Source organism: Sarcophilus harrisii, chromosome 1 (genome assembly GCF_902635505.1).
Source record: "Sarcophilus harrisii chromosome 1, mSarHar1.11, whole genome shotgun sequence".
Classification (NCBI taxonomy): domain Eukaryota; kingdom Metazoa; phylum Chordata; class Mammalia; order Dasyuromorphia; family Dasyuridae; genus Sarcophilus; species Sarcophilus harrisii.
The window spans coordinates 388906623-388913218 of record NC_045426.1 but is presented as its reverse complement, the minus strand read 5'-3'; the positions used below and the strand labels follow the sequence as shown (position 1 = coordinate 388913218).

The following is a 6596-nucleotide window of genomic DNA, read 5'->3' as shown; positions in this document are numbered from 1 at the left end:
CCCCTCCCTCCTTTCTCCCTGGGTGAAACACGTGGTGTACAGCCCTGACTGGGCCACTTTCCACTGTGAGTGTGTATCTAATGTTTAGCAATGGGCTCCTTTCAGAAAAGCCCCCACTGCTGTATGACAACCTGTCTACACGATTTTACAGCTGTCCAACATTGGGGTTTTGCTGTTTTGCAGCCTTAGTGTGTCCCCTTTAAACAAAAACAACTGTGCTGCTATTTTTTCCACCTTTAACACTGAGTCCCCCTTGTCGTCGATCGGCTCGGGAACAAATGAGAATGGTCGTCGGAGGAAGAGGAGGCTTTACAGTCTCTTCACTGGTAACAACTTGCTACCAAAAAAGGGGGGGGGGGGGGGAAGGGGGGGGGGAGAGGAGAGAGGAGAGAGAGAGAGAGAGAGAGAGAGAGAGAGAGAGAGAGAGAGAGAGAGAGAGAGAGACAAAATTCTTCTTATGGCATTTCCCAGAAATCTTTAGTATACGTAGACCTCGATCATCGTGCGAATAAATTGATATCCCCTGATAAACACCAGGGTGAGAATCGGCAGCATTTCAATAACATTCAAAACATCACTAATAGATAATCTTGTAAATAAACAAGTTGCTGTAGTTTGGGATGAGGAAATGTTTTTTTTCAAATTGTCAAAACTTTGAAAGTGCTTCTGGAATTTCTAATTCAAATTGAATACTTTTTATACTTAAATTACCTTTTAACCTGTTATTTGTAGAGAAAACAAAATTTCAACATAGGAGAAAACAGTATGATTTCCTTCCCCTTTCTTTTGAGTTTGTGATTTCAGCCTTGTGTGTTCGTTAAAGCTGGGACTATTATTTATCTCTTTTATTTTCGGTATTTTAAAAATGAATTTGCCTGCTTAACAAAGTTTTGGAATTTCCAGTCTAAGCCTTGCAAGACTCAGGAAGTCTACCAGAACCTTCTCTCTCTCTCCTCTCCTCTCCTCTCCTCTCCTCTCCTCTCCTCTCCTCTCCTCTCCTCTCCTCTCCTCTCCTTTCCTCTCCTCTGCTCTCCTTTCCTCTCCTCTCCTCTCCTCTTCTCTCCTCTTCTCTTCTTTTCTCTCCTCTCCTTTCTCCTTTCATCTTTTCTCCTCCTCCTGTCTCCTCTAATATCCTCTAGTCTTCTTGCCTTCTTTCCTCTTCTTTTTTTTTTTTTTTTGGTTCTTTCTTTCATCTTACTCCATTCTTTTATCCTCTTCTTTATTCAAGTTCTCTCTTTTTCTTCCCCTTCGAAATCCTACCTAGTCCTTTCCCCTCCCCCTTCCACTCTCTCGAGTTTCTCCCTCCTCCCCTTACTCCTTTCTTTTTTGTCATCTCTCTAGTGAACTGACTAGATCAACCTTGGCTTCATCAGAGAAACTAATTTTGGGGGTTTGCTCCAAGCTGTTGAACCGGATCTAGAGAAGTGCGGACAATTCTCTCTCTCTCTCTCTCTCTCTCTCTCTCTCTCTCTCTCTCTCTCTCTCTCTCTCTCTCTCTCCCCCTCCCTCCCCCCCCCCCCCCCCCCCCCCCCCCTTCTGCTTCGTAGAATCCTTACAATTCTGATTGTCATAGAAAGGACTACATTTGAGCACGGTATTTTTTTTTCGAAAAAAGGAGGGGAGATCCTTATTTTTGTCAATAACTGGCCTGGGGAGGGGTCGGAGGAATGGGGGAAAAAATATACTTCACTTCATAACTATGACTTTCTATTGATAAAGTTAAAGGGAGAAGAAAACTAGCTGAATTCATTCCCATTCTCGTTTGACTGCTTCCTCGCATTCCTCACCAGCTGCAATACTTTCGTAAGTTTAAGTTGAAAACATTGTGGGATTTTTTTTAGTTTAACTATCTTTCCCCCCTGCGTCCGGGAGTGTGCACACAGTGTCCAAAATTTGAATTAATACCATGTGGTGCCCCAGGCCGTTTCCTCACCTGCATTAGTTTCTGGCAACTTGTACCAAGTTGCTCCTCTATCAAGAAGAGCAGAAAAGACACAATCATTAGGAATCCACTCCTTTGCCCAACCACCAGGGCATTTTAGTCTATACTACATGTGCTAGTGTGAGGTGAGCCGAAACAAACCGAAAAATCGTGTCCCTTTATTTTGTATTCTTTCTAAAAAACTGCATCTAGCATGATTGTTTTTCTCAAAGGAAGACTAACTTTTAAGGCAGGACAAATGATCTTCAGTTTCTGAGGGTGAATTTCCTAATTCATTCAATCTTTGTTTGACTGACGAGATTTAAATAACGAGATCTTGATGTAAATTTCAAGTCATGCTAATTTCCCAAAACAACTGTGAGCAGTTATATTTTAAAGACCTAAGTAGTCTGTTCCAGCTTATTGGTGATTCTATGGTGAATAATTAAAGCACCCAATTCCTGTTCTGTGGCTGGAGGATATACATGGATCCACCTCCTGTAATTAGCAATAATAACGTCCATAATAGTAATTACTAATTGCTAGTGGTATAATCGGGCTTTAATTTCTCTGATCTGAGGAGTGTCTTCTTCTGGATTGTTTTTGTTTTCTCATAGTTCCAATTAATCTATTACCCCCCCCTCCCTTCAATCTTCAGAAATCCCCTGAAACTGACACAAATTCTTTCTTGTAATCGGAATAGTTCTCAAGAGGGGAAGTAAACCTATTCTCCCACTCAATCCCAAAGAGAAATGCTTTCTCTTCTTTCACACCCATCCCTTCCCATATTTCTCTCTGGACCATCAAAGCCCCATTAGTGACAACTCTTTTCTCAAAAAAAGGAGAGGGGACTAATATTAATACGGAGAAAGGTTCTAAAAAAATCACTAATGGATTTAGTAAAGTGACGTGTCCCATTACCAGATGATAAATAACTAAAGGTGAGGTAAACACATTGTTTTGCACAACACACACACACACTCCACTCATATAATAACTACCCAACACAGCACTGAAACCTTCAAAATCTAAGTGGAATGTGGACCAGAAAGGATCCTCAATTGAAGAATGTCAAGAAGAATCTTCTTTCCTACCCATTGTCCCCCCAACTCCATTTTTTTCTTGGTCATTCATCTTACTAATCATTTTAGAATACAAATGGTTTTGTATTATTTAACATTTTAAAATTGGGTAGTAAGGATATCTTCCTCTTATGGTTAGAAAATATCAATTAAAGGATAAGACATGTGGCTTTTTTCTTCGATATTATTATCAATACCTAATAAAACATTAATAACATTAACAATAACGGTATGACGTCCAAATGGAAGCTCAAAATTGTATCACGTATACCTTTTCTAACTCCTATTTGGAAAGTGTTTTTTTTTTTTTAACTGTCAACCAGATCTATCCAGCCTCTAACATGTGGATGGCCAGAGCCAAATAGAGCAAGCTAGAGACAGGAGAATCAGGAATCAAACATAAGTTTAATTTGAAAATGAGGGGAATGGCTTGCTAGCAAGGACATGAACTTAAATTTCAAGCCAAACTAAAATCATTCATTAATTCAGTAGGCTGAGATATGGCAGCCCATGAAGACAGCACCAGTGGCCAAACTTTCCAAATATATTTAATTTTTCATCCATATGGAAAAGCAGATTGAGCTCTTTGGACTTCTAGACTAAGAAAATGAATTTGAGATTAAATTAATAAGTTAATAAATTAATAAGTGGTGTGGAAGATTCTGGGGTTACATCTATCATTATCTATATCATTTATCTTTTCCCTTTCCTTTTCCTTTTTTTTTTTTTTTTTAAAGACAACTGCATGTGTTCTTAGGCAACCAAGCAAATTGGACAGGAAAATTACCATCAAGATCACCACTAAATGAAAGAGAGAGAGGAAAAAAGAAAAAAAAATCAAGAAATATTGGAGAATTTTCTATTTTCTTCTTCCACTCAAAAAAAAAAAAGTACAAGAAGAAGGTAACTGGTATCCTCCCCTTTCAAATTCCCATGTCTCCCTTATTAAAGCAAAATGTTTAAATGGGAATGAATTATTTAGATTACACTTTAAATGGCCTAGTGTTAACAAGGAAAATAAGTCCCCCAAAAGGTATATAAAACTTTGTTCCTCTGCTATATTGTTGCTTTTGTTTTAAACTTTGAGTTAAAAAAAAATCCCACTAACTATTTTTGACATCCAATGTCTGCATTGGTTGAATGTCCTCTTAACTTAGATCAAATCCTCTTCTCCATCCCCTCACCCCATTCTAATAACAGGATACCAATTTATTAGCAAAAACATTTTAACCTCAAGAGCAATTAGTAAGAAAGAACACTGAAAAAAGAGCTGAGACCAGAATGAAGTACAGTCACCTTTTGACGGGAGAGCTCATGAATACAGTAATTCTAGGAGAAAGAAATGGAGTATAACTATGGACGTTAATGTGACTATACCTGCTGTAATTGTTTAAGACAAATTGTACGGTACTTAAAATAAGTTGACCCAAATGGCCAAGCACCTCGAATTCAAAGATCAGATAATAGATAAATTTCACTTGAATAACCCTACGCTCCACCCCCACCCTGCCCCACCTCCCCCCAAACAAAAACAAAACAAAAACAAAAACAAAAACAAAACACGATCCTCAGGAATTTGCATAAGATTGTTCTTCCCAGGTTCTCTAGGCTGAATCCACAGCCAAACGGTTTTCTTTTCTCCTCCTCCTCCTCCTCCTCCCTCTCCTTCTCCTCCTCCTTCTCCTCCTCTTTCTTCCTCTTTTTCTTCTTCCTTTTCCTCCTCTTCCTTTTCCTTTTCCTCCTCCTCCTTTCCTCTTCTCTCACTCCTTTCTTCTCCTCTTCCCTTCCCTTTCCTTTTCTTCTCTTTTCCCCCTCCCCCCTTTTAAATTAACAAATCATTTTAGATAGAGGGGCCGATAAAAAATGCAAATCCAGACATAGGGGTCGCTGCTTGGCCGAATTTTAACTAAAGGCTGGTTCTGCAAGAATTGACTAAAAGGTCTGAGGGAAAAGAGAGGCTGAGTGAGGCTCTAACACTGGCTCTACTTGAAATGAAGTCAATGATTTTGATCTGCTCCAGATGTCCTAAGAATGGATATTGCAGTGCTGGGAATCGGCACCCAGAGTCTGAGGGCACTGACGGTAATCAGCAAAACATAGCAGCGAGGGGGGACTGGCAGTTGTGATAACCTGCTGGAAATGTGCAGGGCTGGAGATGGCAGTGATAAACCGTTGAAAATATCTTCAAATGGAGATGACAGAGATGTTGAAAGAAGTCACCTAACTATGGAAAGGATAAGATGCTTAGCAGAGCACAATTTGAGAATGGAGTTGACTTAGATATATGTTGGGTTACAAGTTCTCATCGTGATTGCTCCAAAGATACACACCTCTATTTGTGCATGTTAAATATATAGTACATGGTTGTATGTGCATATTACGAATGTTGGGGCGAGGGAGGTGGGAAAGGAAAAAGAATAAAGATAAAGAGAGTCTAGGGGCTAGGAAACAAATGAAATAGCGAAGCATCTTCAATGAGCAAAATAGATGAATATTCATTTTAAATTAGGTTTGGTTGCTGGGTTTGTGTGTGTGTGTGTGTGTGTGTGTGTGTGTGTGTGTGAGAGAGAGAGAGAGAGAGAGAGAGAGAGAGAGGTTAATCTGTGAGATTTTTCTATTTTGCCAGCATAATAGATCTTCCTTACCCATTCCTATCTGGAGGATACGGTTAAAGCAGCTTTTATAAAGATTTATTTTCCAAATCCTTTTTTTTCCTCCTTAGTGCTTGTTAGTGAGAAAACAAATGACGGTTATCATTTGGTTGGCAGCTCACGTCTTTCTTCTCTTTTTTATTGTTTGTGTTGTTGTTTGTTTGTTTTGTTCAAGATTGATACGAAAATTAAATCATCATTTCGCTGCCCCCACCCTTCTCATCTTAAAACAACAACAATAATAACAACCACCTCTGGAAATAAATCTCCGCTCATTTCTAAACTAGTACGTCTTCAGTCTTTGATGTGGAGGTTTACGCTAATTTGGGGAAAACCGCAGCTTCACTACCTCCCATTCCAAAGACACAACTGTGTTCATTCATCTCAGGGAGGCACCAGTGCGGAGCTGAAGGCACTCATTTTATAGAGCCTAGATTATAAGGAGTCAACGAGAGGCAGCTCAGTGTCAGTTGACTACAGTTTCACAAGGATTGTTATTATTTATGTTGATAATGATTCTGATACTTTAACCCAGAAAGTATTCGAGCTTCCAAACCCCCTTCTTGGGGATCTGGGATTGGCACGCCTCCCCAGATGCTCACGGTGGCACGGGCCTTCTCTCCTTCCCACCCCTTTGCCCAGAGTACTTCCCCTCCGAGTCAGGCCCTTCTCCAGTTTGTGCGTTCCAGCTACGAGTCTCTCGCTGCACTTCTCATCAATCCTGATTTATGAGCCTTGTTAAATACTCATTATTACTTTGCACCTTTTTTCAGCAGGGTCTGGGAAGCCACCCCACTTTGTGACAACAAGGCATGTGTCAAACAATTACAGGCGGAGGGGAGAGGCGGATCTATTCTACTCAGTGGCTGAGTATCTCCTTCCTTCTCTCTCTATTCATTAAATTGATATCAAAAAATCATCTCTCTCTCTCTCTCTCTCTCT

At 40.0% G+C, this 6596-nt stretch overlaps 1 long non-coding RNA gene across 1 annotated transcript; it reads left to right on the top strand.

Moving 5' to 3' along the window:
• On the top strand, positions 1 to 4673 carry LOC105749285. The gene is made up of 3 exons (XR_001120452.2): positions 1 to 326; positions 1720 to 1803; positions 3741 to 4673. It is a non-coding gene; the product is annotated as an uncharacterized LOC105749285 (long non-coding RNA).
• Positions 4674 to 6596: the final 1923 nt, after the last annotated feature.